Source organism: Peromyscus leucopus, chromosome 7 (assembly GCF_004664715.2).
Source record: "Peromyscus leucopus breed LL Stock chromosome 7, UCI_PerLeu_2.1, whole genome shotgun sequence".
Classification (NCBI taxonomy): Eukaryota; Metazoa; Chordata; class Mammalia; order Rodentia; family Cricetidae; genus Peromyscus; species Peromyscus leucopus.
The window spans coordinates 84822216-84838530 of NC_051069.1; the positions used below are offsets into that span (position 1 = coordinate 84822216).

Below are 16315 nucleotides of genomic sequence, written 5' to 3' on the forward strand. Positions count from 1 at the left end.
ACCCTCTTTCCTCCACCCGCTTGGATTACAGGCATGTGCCACCACCCCCACCCCCCAGCCACGTGGGCTTTTCTCTTTTTTGAAGGTAAATCTTGGATTATTTGTTTCTTGTTGGTGAATTCAGCCATTCTGCTTCCTGAATCCTTTTTGGTAATTTATATTTTTCCTGGTGATCTGAATCTTTAAATTCATTGGAATAAATGGGGATGCAGCCTCTAAAGGAATCTGACATCTCTGCATCCTGTTTTTATTTGGCATGCTAGTGTGCCTTTTTTCTTTCTGGCTTACATTTGCCAAAGGCTTTCTATGTTCTGATCTTATCAAAACGTAGGACTTAGGTCTACTGTTTCTGGTTTTCTATTTGATATTATCTACTTCACTTTATTAATCCCTTCCCTCTCTTCTCTTATTTGTTATCCCTTTTCTAGTTTCTGGAGGTAAAAGCCCAGTTCATTTACTTTTTCTTCTTCTTTGCTTTCCAACATCTGGGTTTAAGATTGCAATTTTCTCCCTAATAAACAATTTGTTATGTCTAAGTTTGGCATGCTTTGTTCTGCTTGTCATTGATTTCTAGATAATTCTACTGCCCTTCCCTGTGGGAGAATTAGACTTCCTTACTTCACTGATGCTAGACTTGAACATGTGACTTGCTTTGACCAGTAAAACATGAAAGAAATAAAGTTCACAGTGGAGCCCCATTATCTTTTATCTTCATTTGGGAAGTGGTGGGACATGGGGGGGGGGAGGTTGCCCACACACATGTGGATGCAAGAAGTTGATGTTAGGTGTCTTCCTTGGCAGGGCTCCACCTTAAAAATTAAAAAAATCAAGCATAGCTGGGCAGTAGTGTCACATGCCTTTAATCCCAGCACTCTGAAGGCAGAGGCAGGTGGATCTCTTCGAGTTCGAGGCCAGCTTGGTCTACAGAGCAAGTTCCAGAACAGCCTGGGCTGCACAGAGAAACCCTGTCTTGGCACACAGATATACAAGCATGCAAAACACCAATGTGTAGATGTAACCAACCATCTTATTAAATAAGAAACACAGAACCAATACAAAGAAGAAAACCAAGAGATCAGAGCTAAGAGCCTTACCTGCCTGATGCAGCTAACCTCTTTAGCCAAGAGACCTCTCCAAAAGAGACCTACTTCCTGTCTGTTTGTCTTTATATAGACTTTCTGTTCTGCCTTCTCATTGGTCGTAAAACCAACCACATGACTGCCTCGTCACTGTCTGTTGGACAGCCCTCCAGGTCTTCTATGGTATTGAGATTAAAGGTGTGTGTCTCCAATGTTGGCTGTATCCTTGAACACACAGCTCTGCCTACCAAGTGCTGGGATTCAAGGTGTGCACCACCAACTCCCAGCTTTTGCTATGGCTCTAATAGCTCTGACCCCCGGGCAACTTTATTTATTAACATACAATTAAAATCACATTTCAGTACAAATAAAATACCACCATATTTCCCCTTTTCTATTTTAATAAAAAGAAAAAAGGTTATAACTAACATAAGAAAAACTATATACAAAAGTACAATAACTATATACAATATATACAAGTAATAAATACCTAAACAATGTCTAATCCATTTGTATTTGACAAATCAGAGAAAATAATTCCATTATCTATCCTATTTTGGTAAGTCCAAAATGTACCTGATTCACTTTCTATCCTAATTAATCTTCAGCTATAACTAACTAATCTTCAACTCCCTCAGAGACCCAAGAAGGAAATAATATTAGCTAACAAAAATATAAAAAGGAAGTGCATGCAAGCAACTTCCAAAAAATTTGTGAGTTGACAGAAACAGCCAGCTGCCTGGACAGTCACCTGAGGTTTCCGAAGTGTTGGGGCATCATCTTCAGCCTATAGGTTTATCGTATCTGACAGACTCATTTGTGAAGTAGGACGTACACAAGGTCAACAGTTCAACCTCACATTGGGTGAGAGCAGTCCATGTACCAGAAACACCTGAATTCCACTAGTGTCATGTCATGATTCAGGATTTTAAATTCTGGAAATTGTTGACGGTTTTTGAATTTAGCTGTCCATTCTTCTTGGCTGTGTTTATATGGCTTCATCTCAGCATCCCGTTCTTCTCCACATCCCTCTATTAAATGCCAGTCTACTATTGAGAGGCGTGAGCTTAATTATTCTTCAAGAATAACTGTTCAGTTGCTGTTCCATTGTACATCAGAAGCCTCAGCCCACTGCCTGTTCAGCTGCCTTCGAAGAAAAGGGCACCGTGCCTTTTCTGGATTGCGAAGGCCACTTCAGAGATGGTGCCATATTGTCCTGGCCTCAGAAGATACCTTTTGATAAAGCCATAAAACACATTTGTTTTGGCAAGAATCAGTAGTCCTTTGTATTGTGTCCTGTCTGTCCATTTTGTCCTGTTGATTCGAGGATACTTTGTTGTCCAGTGGCTAACTTTTGCCACAATGAAAGTTAACTCCATATGCAGTTTCTTCAATGCCCATATTTTCTCTGAAGTAGATTGATACTGCCAGGAGCCTACATGTCTCATAGTCATAACAAAAAAGAAAAATTTTCTAAGTTATTAAAACATTTTAAATGCCATATTCTGTAGATCTCTGAAGGGTTTGAAGATGACCTGTCTATCTAAAATATATCTGTTCAATCTTGAAAACATACCTAATATGACTACAAGTTCTATTGTACTGTTTAACTACTAACTTTCATTTCTTTATATCCTAATAGTTGGTAATAATAACATTCAAGGATCAACAAATTGCATTACATTGTTAAATGAATGGTTTAAGTACAATTAGAAATATACATATAGCATTTTCTAACAATATCAATTTCAATATATATAATTTGTATATAATATAAAGCAATCCAATCCAATGTAAAGTATTTAAAACTAGTAATTGTCTTTTTCTTTTTCTTTTCTTTTTTTAAAACAAGAACCTTAAATCTAATCTCCTTTGGTTAGCCTTTTTCCTAACCCTTGACAATAACTTGTAACCAATTCCCCTAAACAATGAAAATTATCCCAGACCCAAAACCCATTAAAAGGACCAAAAAAACCACCCGCCCCACACCACTTCTTTGGGAATGTGGGCATCGTATTCTTAAAATTGCTTCCTGCTGGGTATGGGCGAAGTTATCTTTATCCTGAAAGAAAAATTTTAGGTTAATTGTCAAATTCTAGGAAAGGTAACTATATCCTTCATTATCCAGTCTGTGTATAATGCCAAAGTTCAGGGTTTATCTCTGGAGGGATCCGGAGGTGTCCTTATTCAAGTAGTCTTTGAGACTGGATCATCTCTGCTAGCCCTCTCAAAATTGCTAAGCACCTTGTAGTTCAAAGCTGATCTGTAGATGATGTTTGTCAGCTTAGTGATATTATTATTGTCCACGTGGAATTGTTGTTGTTGTGGGGCCCTATCTTCTTCCTGGAGACTTCAGTTGATGTTAGGCCTGGCCGTGATTTCCTGCAGAAAACTGATAAGAGACTCGAACACAAAGACATGTAAAAAAATAAAAATAATAAAAAAATTAAAAACAAACAAAGGGAATATTTTCCTATGTGGTCCAAATAACATTTTCTTTTTTTAATTAACATTTAATTTTTTAGGTTAGCATACAAAGTAATGGATTTTGTGCCATTTTCTCATCTGTTAGTATTGTCTTCAAAAATTATCTAATACTTAATATTATTTAATACCTTAATTTCGTTCTTAAATGACTTTTTGTTTTTTGACAGGATCTCACTGTGTATCATAGCTGGCTTGGAACGTGATAGGTAGACAAGGCTAGACTCAAACTCCCAGAAATCTACCGGCCTCTACCTCCCAAGTGCTGGGATTAAGGGTGTGTACTACCATTCCTGACCTCAAATGTCTTTTATAGCTGGTTTCTGCAGACTATGAACAAGGCCACCAAACATTCCTCTTAATTATGGCTTTCAAGCACCATTTTACCTATACTAGGGCCTCTCTTGTTTGACAGGGTCTTACTACGTAGCCCTGACTGGCCTGGAAGTGTATAGACCAACACTCAAGGCAGAGACAGGCCGATCTCTGTGAGTCTGAGGCCAGCCTGTCAGTGTTTCACTCTGAGGGGTAGCCTTCCCCAGTGAAGAGTTTCACTCTGAGGGGTAGGCTTCCCCAGTGGCAGCATTACAGCTCTGAAGGGAAGGCAGTCGGGAATGAAGAAATACCACAAAAATCACACTGCACAACAAACCTCACACAAGAGATTTATTGGGAGGGAAAAACCTAGGAGGGTGACTGCCTCTGCCCAGGGGAGAAGCAGCAGAGAACTGAGCAGGAGACGGAGTGTATATAGGGTTTCTTGGAGGATGGAGCTCTCCAGGGTGAGGCTTGATGAGTTTTCAAGTCCTGAGCTTGGGTTTTTCATTCTGGAGGCATCCGGAGGTGTCTGGAGGGCCTGGGTCCAGCGTTATGGCTATTAGAGTATTCTGTGGGGAGAGTCTGGCAGTTGGAGGTCCTCAGGTCCTGGCCACTCAGGCACCTGAAGGGCCTGACACAGTCGTCACAACACAGCAAATTCAAAGCTGACCTTGGTTACATGAGACTCTATCTCAAAAACCGAAAACCAAAACCAAGAACAAACAAACTTTTAAAAACAGTGCTGGGAATGTCGCTCAGTTGGCAGAGTACTTGCCCAGCATCCACACAGCCTGAGGTTTAATTCTCAGCATCTCATAAACCAGGCTTGGCAATACCCATCTATAATAATACTTATCTATAATTGCCCTTGGGTGGTGTGCAGGAGTATTGGAAGTTCAAGGTCAGTTTGCAGGCAGCCTGGGCTTCAAGAGAGTATCTCAAAAAATGAAATAACTGGGACAGAAGAGATGGTTGTGAAGTAAGAGCATTTGCTGCTCTTCCAGAGGACCAGGGTTCAGTTCCTAACGCTCACCGGGCGGCTCACGACCGCCTCCAGCCCCAGCTCTAAGAGGGTGGATGCCTGGATTTGTGTCTTTGTCCAGTGAACTGAAGAATGGAGAGCCACAGGGCACCTCCGCTTTCAGAAAGAGTCACCACTGTTTATCCCTCTTCCCAAATGGCCAAACTGTTTTCATAGGGAGTAGTCCCTGAGTCAGGGATGCTGGTCTGGTCTCTGGAATATAAACTTCATACCACAGGGGAAAATCAGGCAGCAATCATACATAATATCCCCTTCCAGAAGACAAGCTTCTTGGGTGACACACAGAGCTAGTTACTCACAAGTGGGGGGTCATGGCTCGCACCTGTGATCCTAGCACTTGGGAGGCAGAGACAGGCTAATCGTGAGGTCAAGGCCAGCCTGGTCTACACAATGAGACTGTCTCAAAAAAAAAAAAAAAAAAATCAAGGATTGAGGTTGTATCCTGATGTTAGTGTGCTTGCCTAGCATGTGTCCTGGGTTCAATCCCCAGCATTTCAAAACAAACAAACAAAAGTCGCTACAGTGGTTTACAGTCCTTTATAGTCATTTAGTTAATGAACACTGTCAACGAAGATAACGCAATAGACGAAACCATCAGTACCACTGAGGTCAAGAAGGAGGAATCCTTTCTTTCTGTAGAGGTCTTGAGCATGAAAGCTGTGGTTGGAATAAAGCCCTCTAGGCTTCCTCTAGGAGGAAGTTTCTGGTATTTGGAGGCAGTTTCATTCTGTAGATCAGTGGTTCGAGTAGAATGACTCCATGGGTTCAGATGTTTGGATGCTTGCTCTCTAGTTGGTGGTGCTATTTGGGTAGGCTTAGGGAGTGTGGCCTTGTTGGAAGAACTGTTTGTCACACATTATTCCCGATTCACTCTCGGTTTTACCCTTGTGGTTCAAGATGTGAGCGCTCAGCTTCCAGTTCCATCCACCATGTCTTCTGCCTCCTGCCGTGATGTCCCTGCCATTATGGATGCCAACATTGTGGAACCATAGCCCCAATACAGTCTTTCCTTTATAAGTTGCCCAGGTCATGGCATTTTATCACAGCCACCAACAGAAAAGGAACTAAGATAATCAGGTGGGCGTGGGCTTGCAATCCTTCTCCCCCCAGTCTCCTAAGTGATGAATGGAATGGCAGAGGTGTGCCACCATACCCAGCTGAAGTTTATTGTTTGAAGATGAAGTTGAAAGAATAGTACCCACTGATGCACCTGCAGGAGAGGCAGAGACTCACGTAGAAATAAGGACTTTGAATGGTGGTGCAAGGCTAGATGAGGTGGATTCTTCAACTCCAGGCTAAACAGTAAAATGGGACTTCGTAAACTGAAACTACTGCTCGTTTCTCAGCAAGAGGTGGAGGAGGAGGCAATTAATGTTAGGTTCTGTTTGCTCTGGTTTGTTTTTCTTTTGGACTTGGATCCCACCGGCCTTTTGTTTTTGTTTTTTGAGACAGGGGTTCCCTGTGCAGCTCTGGTTGTCCTGGAACTCACTCTGTAGACCAGGCTGGCCTTGAACTTGGAGATCTACCTGTCTGCCTCTGCCTTCTGAGTGCTGGCATTAAAGGTGTGCAGCACCACACAGCTTTGTGTCAAGTTCTTAAACTTAGGTTCAAACTAAATTAATGCTCAAGCTCAGAAACCTGTCTTCCTACTTTGTAAATGATGATTAATAAATAAGGATTATTGAAAAAATATTAAGATATGAAAAAATATTAAGATATAAGTCATAGAAGAGCAGTTTGCTTCCTTCTGTGTTAGACTCTCAAGCCCAAGAATTTTCCTGGGGAAAATGGGGGAGCCACTGGAGGCTGTGGCCACCTTCTAGTTGGGCAGCTGGGACAAGTCACTGGTCACACAAGTTCCGGGATAGGATGATATAGAAGAGGAAGCAGTGTGTAATGTCATTTTGGTTTAATTTTTAAGAACAGGACAGGGTAGGCGTTGTGCAAGAGCACAGGACATGACATCAGAGGAGCACTATGAGCCAGCCTTTACCAACTTCTCATAACCGCGTGACCCGAGGACGACGACGACGACGACGAGCCCACTCAAAATAAAATAAAATAAAAAATATCCCTCATCTATAAATAAGGAGAACACCTTTCTGACACGGGTTGAAGGGAATTTACATGGAGGTGCGATGAAGTACCGCAGAATGTTAAAACATTTCCTATTCAGAAGGTGCCCTGAATTCTTTCCTCTCCATTCTCATTTTTTTTTTTTTTAAAACTGGGGCATGCTGAGCACCCCTGCCTTGCCTCACTGCTTGTCAGGTCTCCTGGCATGTTAGACTGGATAGACCATGGAAACCAGAAAACCATCAAATCCCCCTATAGGCATCGTGGTAACTCATGTATAAGATTTTAATTTTTCAATATATGTGTATTAACTCTTTGAGAATCTCATGCAATGTATTTTGATCATATTCATTCACCCTCCCCTTCCCAACCCCCTCAACCTTCCCCCCTCCTCACCTTAACTCTTCCCAGAGCCTCCTCACCTCCACCCCCAACCTTGTGTCCTCTTTTCTTTTTCTCAATAACCCAAGGAGTCCAGTTTGTGCTGCTCATACACTCCTGGGGGTGTGGCCATTCGCTGGAGCGTGCTCACACCAAGGGTCACACTCTTTTTTTTGTTTGTTTGTTTTGTTTTGTTTTTTGTTTTTTCGAGACAGGGTTTCTTTGTGTAGCTTTGGGCCTTTCCTGGAACTCACTTGGTAGCCCAGGCTGGCCTCGAACTCACAGAGATCCTCCTGCCTCTGCCTCCCGAGTGCTGGGATTAAAGGCGTGCGCCACCACCGCCCAGCTAGGGTCACACTCTTAAAGGAACAGACTTTCCCTCTCCCTGAAGCCATCCGCTGGTTCTAGCTCCTCAGTTGGGGTGGTACTGCTTGTGAACCATTTCCCTTCCATACGAGACTGTCAACTGGCTTGATCCAGAATAGGGGACACAGCTGTCCTGAGTTCTTTAGTGCAGCGGTCCCCTCAGAAGATGCTGTTTCACCGTGACCTCTAATTCTTCCGATCTTGTCCCTCTTCTTCATGGCCTCGAGCCTTGCTGGGGTGTGTGTGATGTGGATGTCCCACTTCAGGTTGAGTGCTCCATTGACCCTTACTCTTTGCAGCTTTGACCAGTTGTGAGTCTCGATGTTAACCATCATGTACTGTACAAAGCAACTTCTCTGGTGAGATCGGAACGCTGCACTCACTAATCAGTGACTAGAGCGATTTAGAGGGCAGTTAGATACTGTGTTCATAGAGTAGAAAGCAGCATGCGTTTCCTCCTGCAGTCAGTCCTTAAATCCAACCAGAAAGTGCTTGGTTACCCCATAATATTTGGCCACTATTGTACTTACAGGTGTGTCTTGCTGCACAGGTCATTACTGTAGTTCATAGAGTTCACTGCTGGGTAAGACTCCATGACTTTACTCTCTCCCTCAGAATAGCCTACATAGCATCTTCCAGCACGATGAAGCTAGCCAGCAGGGAGGGAGCTTCCTGGGCAATACCAGCTGGATTTCTCCATCTCCTGTGAGCAATGTGTCTTATGTCTCCAGCAATAAGGTCTTACTATCGAGTTTCTGTGGGCAACCAAGAACAATGACAGAGCCTGTATTATTATGGGGGTCGCCAAGATGCCCCTGACCAACAACTCAAGGGAAAATATCCCAAACTTAGTATTGGGCTTTTTATTATTGACTTACGGCTGCTGGGAGGAAAATAGCCCACCTTGTGTAGTTTAACTCCAATTAGACTCTATTATATGACTCTACTTATACAGCTTCAAATATCCTTAGTATGAGTTATCCCTCCCCTCCCTTCCCCTCTCTGCTCTACTCTCCCCACTGATACCTCCCTCCCCCACCCACCCTCACCCCTTCCCCTTCATATTACCCGTTCTTATTACCTCATTTTTATTTATTCTATGTGTGCACACATGGAGGGGGGCATTCTCGGGCCTCAGTGAGTGTGCGGAGGTCGGAGGACAACTTGAAGAGTCAGTTCTCTCCTACCACATGGGTCCTGGGACTCAGGTTGCCAGGTTTGGTAGCAAGCACCACTATCCACTGAGCCATCTGGCCCTCTTTTTTTTTTTCTTTTTTTTTTTTTTTAATGATGTAAAGATGAAGGTTTCCAACAAATGGGCTATTTTTTGTTGGTTTGGTTTTGTTTCTTTTTCTTGCTTTTTTTTTTCCCCCAGAGCTGAGGACCAAACCCAGGGCCTTGTGCTTGCTAGGTAAGCGCTCTATCACTGAGATAAATCCCCAACCCCGGTTTTGTCTATCACTGAGATAAATCCACAACCCCGGTTTTGTTTCTTTTTGTTTGGGTTTGAATATGTCACCCAGGCTGGCCTTGAACTTGCATGATCCTCCTGCTTCTACCTCCCATGTTCTGGAATTGCAGGTGCGGGCCACCACACCCAGCCCCGTTGTTCGTTTCTAATGTGGTGCTGGGGGTGAAATCCAGGACCTTATGCATACTGACCACGCATGGCTTTTCCTCATGCCACATCCCTTCCCCTTGTTTTTACTTAGTCTCGGGCAGAAGAATCATCTCTCTCCTCTCCCAGGCTGGTCTTGAACAAGTGGCTATCTGCCTACAGTCCCATGGCAGAGGGAGTTAGGATGAGCTCCTGGGTCTCTGGAGGGAGAGCTGAAGAGTGGTGTGTGGACCGTCCCCTCTGGCTATCACCAGTCTACAGAGTGCTGATTGAACTTGGGTGTAGGCTCTTTCCACAGACCACGTGCATGGACGCCTTTGCTGCCCTGGGCATGGCACAGGGGATGTGGTTAAACTACACAGCACTGGAGAAAACGCCCAAACTCTTCCTCCTTACTCATCTGTCATTCACACACTCGGTGTCAGACATTGGGGTGAGGGTACAGTTTCCTTAACTGTGATCTGGAAAGGAACCACACCCCTCCCGGGACTTCCCTGTTCTAATAAAAAGCTTTTTTTCCTCCACCCTTTTGAAATGAGATTCTGATTCTATTTATAGACGATGCATGTCCCTTTCCCCCAAACTAGCCTAAAATTCAATGAATTTCTGCATGGTGTCAAAGCTGAACCTTTACTCTGAGTGGCAGCCTAGGTTTATGTGAAAGTGATGTGTTCACTTGTGAATCAGGCCCTAGAACAAGGGCAGAGCTAAGCCAGCTTTCATTTTTCTGAAGAAAGGCCCAGTGAAGGCTCACATGCAGAAAAGCATGGAGATAGAGAAAGAAGACAGATGAAGGAGAGCTGGTCATGGTTATGACACCTGCAATCCCAGCCCTGAGAGGGGAGGCAGGAGGATCAGGAGTTCAAGGTCATCCTTGGCTACTAGCAAGTTTAAGGCCAGTCTGGGCTACATAAGACCCTGTTTCAACAACAACAAAAACCATAAGCAATGAGAGACAAAAACAAAAAAGGAGAAACTGTATATTCTGTGTGTGTGTGTGTGTGTGTGTGTGTGTGTGTGTGTGTGTGTGTGTACCACAGTATGATTGTGACATCTGGTCTCTTCTACCATTGGTTCCTAGAGACCAAACTCAACCTGTCGGGCTTGGTGGCAGTCACTTTTCCCTCTGTATCATCTCGCCTGCCCCAGCTTGCTCTAGCACAACACTAAGAAGTTATGTCATGCAGGCCAAATACTTTCCAGGTATTTCTGTATTTCATGCAACCATCTGAGGAAAGTATTACTGCCCTCCCTGTCTTAAGACAGTGAACCTCACATTGAATGGTGTTGCCCAGTGCCCCCCATCCTTTGGAGAGAACACACCTCCCCAGAAGCTTCTGCAAACTGTTTTCTGACCCCGCACAGCTTGGACTTACCTCACTTGAGTAGGTAATTTCCTGATTCAAAACTATAAGATCAAAGATCTCATCTGGAGCTTGGGGTTTAGCTCTATGGTAGAGTGCATGCCCAGCACTCATAAGGTCACGGGTTCCATTCCCAGTGCTACACACACACACACACACACACACACACACACACACACACACACACAGGGAGAGGGGGGGAGGAGGGAGAGAGAGACTCAATTGTGACTCTTCATGAAATACTTCTCTTTGTTGACTCTGAGGTCATGTCTCTCGATTTCTTAGAGTTTCATTCTCTGTCACTTTTTGCAAGTTCATGATAATTCCACAACCCACTTGAACAGACTTGCCAGCACCCGCCGGCCAGTGCCTTGGCTGTGACTACCTCTCCCCCAGTGACCTTGACTTCCCATCTGTGTCAGAAGCCAGCTCTTTACTCATGAGATCTAATAGTTCCTCTCTCTTCTTCCTTTGAGGTTAGGTGTGGCTTCATGGCTGAGTTCTGGACAAAGGAATATATAGTCCCCTGCCCGCACACTCATTTTCTCCGAGCCTGATGGAGAGTGCCAGAGGTCGGTGCTGAGGCCCTGGAGCAACACCAATGGAAAACTCACAGCACACTGTGATTGGAAAGCCGGAGATCAACCTGTGTGTGCTGGGCGCCTAAACTGGAGTGGTTCTCGTCTATCAGCCAGCTTCTATGGATACACACCTGGTTGCCCATCCCAGCCTCAGACACTGCGATTACCAATAAACCTCCCCTGTTCCATCACCCCTGCCTTGCCCTTCCTCACCCCTCCTTGCCTCACACGATGTATTTTCAACTCTCTTTTCCTAACACTGCACCCTTAGCTCTGTGTGACCACACTCCCTTCTTTGACCCGGACCTTTATTATCTGTTTTCTCCTTCCATATCTCCAGCTCCTTGCCCCTGCCTCTTCCCAAACCCGGCAAAGCCTCTCTGCCTGTGCCCAGCTGAGTTTGGACAGGGTAAGCATCGAGACCCTGCCTCTTTGGAAATGAATGACCGAATAACACCTGAGGCCGGGCTTTGCTGAGCACTGGCAAAGGGTCTCCCACGCGGCTCCTCTAGACAGGCCCGACCGACCGCTTCCCACCCTCTAGTCTTCCACTTCTCCTCCTCCCCCTCCCCCTTAGCTCTGTCCCAGCTGCCTGTTTCCCAGGAGAAAACCGCTCTCCCGCTGCCACACAGCAGCCTCCACCAGGGAGCCCGAGCCTCTCTGGCATGGCCTCCAGCAACGGTCTCCTCTCTTCTCTGCAGCGGAATTATTTTGCTTTAGATCTTTTAAAAATGTATAGATAGATAGTCATTGTGTGCGTATCAGGGGTGGGGGTGGGGTGGGGGGGTTTGCATGCTTGTAATTCTAGTATTCATGAGACTGAGATAGGAGGGTTTAAGTTTGAGGCCAGCCTGGGTTACACAATGAGACTCTGTCTAAATTTAAAAAAAAAAAAAAAGCAAGTACAGAGAATAAAATGTACACACACTTTAGATATATTGAAGAATGGCAATCTGGAGTGTCCCTGGTGAATGAACTTTTGTGTGTATACTCATACACCTGTGTTACTGGCACCAGATCAAGAGAATAGGGTGGGTAATTTTTGTTTTGTTTAATTTTTCTAATCTCTCCCTCTCTCTTTCCTGTGTGTGGGTGGGTGTGTGAATGTAGATGTACAAGTGTCACTACGGGTGTGCGGAGGTCAAAAGATGTCCTAATTAGCTTTCTATTGCTGTGAGAAAGCACTGATCACAAGCAACTAGGGGAGGAAGGGTATATTTCTTCTTACACTTTCAGATAACAATCCATCACTGAGGAGAGTCAGGGAATGAACTCAAGACAGGAACCTTGAAGCAGGAACGGAAATAGAGTAGACTAGCAGAGAAGACGAGAAAAATCGGTGAATTGGTGCTATAAGGGCCTTGCTGACATCTGCAAGTGCCATTTAGGTAGAGAGGAAGAGATGAGCAAATGGCTGGAGTGGACTCAAGGGAGAAGGGAAGGAAAGGAAGTGAAAAACAGAACATCTAGAAAACGCCAGAAATGTTACTGAAAAGGGAAGCGAAGAACGGAGCTGTACACGGGACCAAGAAATTCTTGTTTTTGTTTTGCTTTTAAGAGATAGAAAGAACATGAAGTCGGGTGGGTGGGGAAGGTGAGGGGGTCTCCATTCATTCAGTGATGCCTTCACTGTGCTTCTGGGAATTTACCTCCTTGATATTCCCTCCTGTTGTGAAATATTTGGTTACACTGTGTAAAGATATGTCAATGTGACTGGTTTAATAAGAAGCTAAATGGCCAAAAGCTAGGCAAGAGGATAGTTGGGACTTCCGGAAAGAGAGAGCCCTGGGAAGAAGAGAGGAGGAGCTGCCATTCGGACACAGAGGAAGCAGGACAAGCAGGAGGAGAGGTAACAGCCACGAGCTGTGTGGCAGCTCGTAGAGAATAGAAATGGCTTCATCTGAGTTGTAAGAGCTGGTGAGAAACAAGCCTAAGCTAAGACCGAGCTCTCATGGTTAGTAAGAAGTCTCCATGTCGTTATTTGGGAGCTGACTGGTGGGACGGAGAAAGATTCATTACACTCTCCTCTTTATCCACTGTCACTGCGGGTGTCTATGCGACACAAATCTAGACATATTCGGAAGAGGGACTCTTAATTGAGAAAATGTCTTCATAAGATTGGTCTGTAGGAAAGTCTGTGGGGGATTTCTTGATCAGTGATTGATATGGGAGAGCCCAGCTCCCTGGGACTCGTGTCTGGGCAGGTGGTCCTGGGTTCTATAAGAAAGCAGGCTGAGCAAGCCAAGAGGAGCAAGCCAGTGAGTGCATTTCTCCGTGGTCTCTGCATCAGCTCCTGCCTCTCGGTTTTTTTGCTTTGAGTTCTTGCCCTGACTTTCCTTTCTGACCGAGTGTGACCTGAGAATTGTGAGCTTAAATAAACCCGTTTCTCAGCAAGTTGCTTCTGGCCACACTGTTTTATCACAGCAATAGAAATTCTGAATCCAACGTCACGGCTTGAAAAACCATCCATCCTCTGATTTCTTCCAGATTTTTATCTCCAGTCTACACTTCTGCCCTGACGTCAGCTTGTATGACCTCACCCCCTACCTCTTCCTGTTGTGGAAATTGCTTTAGCTGTGTAATGATGTATTACACTTGTTTATGCTGCAGAGTACGACTTTAACTGTGTAAAGGGTGTTACATTTGTTTATGCTGCAACTGTTTAATGATGTAAGGATGTGTGTTTAAGTATGGAAAGATACATTGCCTGCCTAAGGCACCTGATTGATCTAATAAAAAAATGAATAGCCAATAGCTAGGCGGGACAGGGAGAGGAGGGGCTGGCGGGCAGAGAGACTAAGTAGGAGAAGAGAAGGAAGCAAGAGAGGGAAGAGAACAGGGAGAGAGGGACACCTGGGCCAGGGGCCAGGAGCCAGGCAGCTGCCAGTCAGCCATGGAGACAGACAGCAGGAAAGTAGGATGTGGAGGGGGGGGAGGTGGAAGAAAGGAAGGAATAAATGTAAAAAGCCCTGAGGCAAAACATAGAGATTAAAATAAATTAATTATTTTTTTAATTAAGGTAAGAGCGAAGCAAAGGCCAAGCATTCATAACTAATAAAAATTTTCATGTCACGATTTTGGAGCTGGCTGGTGGCCTAAGAGGAAGCCTGTTACATATGTGCTCCGGCTTTGCAGGTCTCTTCTGTCTTAGAAAGTCCCAGCCCGGCCCAACCTCACTTAGAGTCTGTTCTTGCTGTCTCCTCTCTCTAGAGCACTCCTTCCTAAATGTAAATGTGTGTGTGGCTGGGTCCTTGTCCTTCAGGACTGAATGAACCAACAGGTGAATGACTGGATGACTTGAAAGTTATACTTCTATTATATTAACAGTAGTATATTACTAATTGCATCTATCACTATCTAATCTACCTATGTCTATATACATATATAGATATAAAACCTTGACTATCACAATGGAAAGTTTAACTTTGGTTGCATAATACTTTAGAGAAATTTAATCTTCAAGAAACCAAATAGCTAGACTGAAGGCCAATTTCCATCTTCAGGGTGTTTTGCTTTAAATCAGAAACTAGACATAGAAAGTCACAATCTCAGCCGGGTGATGGTGGAGGTGCTGTACACCTTTAATTCCAGCACTTGGGAGGCAGAATCAGGCAGACCTCTGTGAGTTTGAATCCAGCCTGGTCTACATTAGTGAGTTCCAGGACAGCCAGAGCTACAGTGAGACCCTGTCTCAAAAGAAAAAAGGGAAAAAAGGAAGTCACAATCTCGTTTTGTCATTCATAAGAGGAAGAAAGCTGGAATCTTCTGCAAGTTTAGCCAAATCACCAAAATAAGGCATCAAATCTTATTTGGATATTATAGATGAGGTCCTTTTGTGTGCACATGTGAATGCATGTGTGTTTTAGATGAGGTCTTGTGAGCATGTGTGTATAGATGAAGTTCTGTTGTGTGCATATGTGTGTGCATGTGTGTAAAAATGAGGTCCTATTGTGTGTGTGTTCATGGAATTCAGCATCATTATCCTCCTCCTAATTCACTAAGCCAGGAGCCTGCTCAAGCAATTTCATTAAATTTAATGAGTCTCATTAAAGAATACTTGTTTCCCCCAGAAACTGAGGCCATCCAGCTTTTAGTGTGAACTGGATTCCGGTGCAGCCACAGAGAAAATGGAGACTCCCAGGCTGACATTGCCAAGACAGACAGTTTGTGCTTAGGGGAAGCAATTGCTCTTCCCTCCCCGAGGGAGACCCGAGGCTTTGTTTTCTGAACACAATACAAACCTGTAAGAAATAAATAATGCGTGCCGGGAGCCTGCTGCTCCTCATGAATGGGAGCACAGTCCCTGTGCCTCATCCCGAAGAACAGTTCAGCACTGAACTTTAAAAAATAGTTTTTAATTATTACATGTGTAAGTGCAGGTGCGTGCAGAGTCAGGAATCCCCTGAAGCTGGAGTCATAGGCAGTTGTGAGCTATTGGATGTGGGTGCTGCCAACTGAATTTGGGTCCCCTGCAAGAGCGATTTGTGCTCTTCATCGCTGAGCCATTTCTAATGGCCACCATCCCCCAACTTTTTTTCTAGTCATCTGTGATCAAAGATAATTAAAACCAAATTAGTAAGGAAAGCTGATTTATAAAAATAATTGTTTGCTTTGTAGACACAGTCTCACTTTGTAGACTTGCCTAGCCTGAAACTCATTATGTAGATCAGGCCGGCCTTAAACTTCCCATTATCTGCCTGCCTCTGCCTCCCTCAGTGTGGAGATTACAAACTTGGGCCACCACACCCAGCTTTAGAACATTTTATATCAAGAAACATTAGCCAGGTGTAGTGGTACAAGCCTCCAACCCCAGCCAGCAGTTGGGAGACAGAAGCCGGAGATTTGGTGAATGAAAACTGAGGACATGACTCCTAGGTATGGCTGAGGAGAAGGTTTTATTGTAGATATTTGAGAAAATAGCCAGAGGCATCCGGAAGAGTCCAAACTTAACTGGGCCATGATGGGATGGGGGGAGGATCAAAAGAGAAAGAGAGGGGACCAGGAGC

The 16315-nt window shown here is 44.4% G+C and overlaps 1 long non-coding RNA gene across 1 annotated transcript in view; it reads left to right on the plus strand.

The window, feature by feature from the left end:
• LOC119088362 overlaps positions 1-11500 on the plus strand; it is a 30467-nt gene extending 18967 nt beyond the window's left edge. Inside the window, exon 2 of the long non-coding RNA XR_005092029.1 lies at positions 11210-11500. This is a non-coding gene — a long non-coding RNA (uncharacterized LOC119088362). The remainder of the gene's footprint in view (positions 1-11209) is intronic.
• Positions 11501-16315: the final 4815 nt, after the last annotated feature.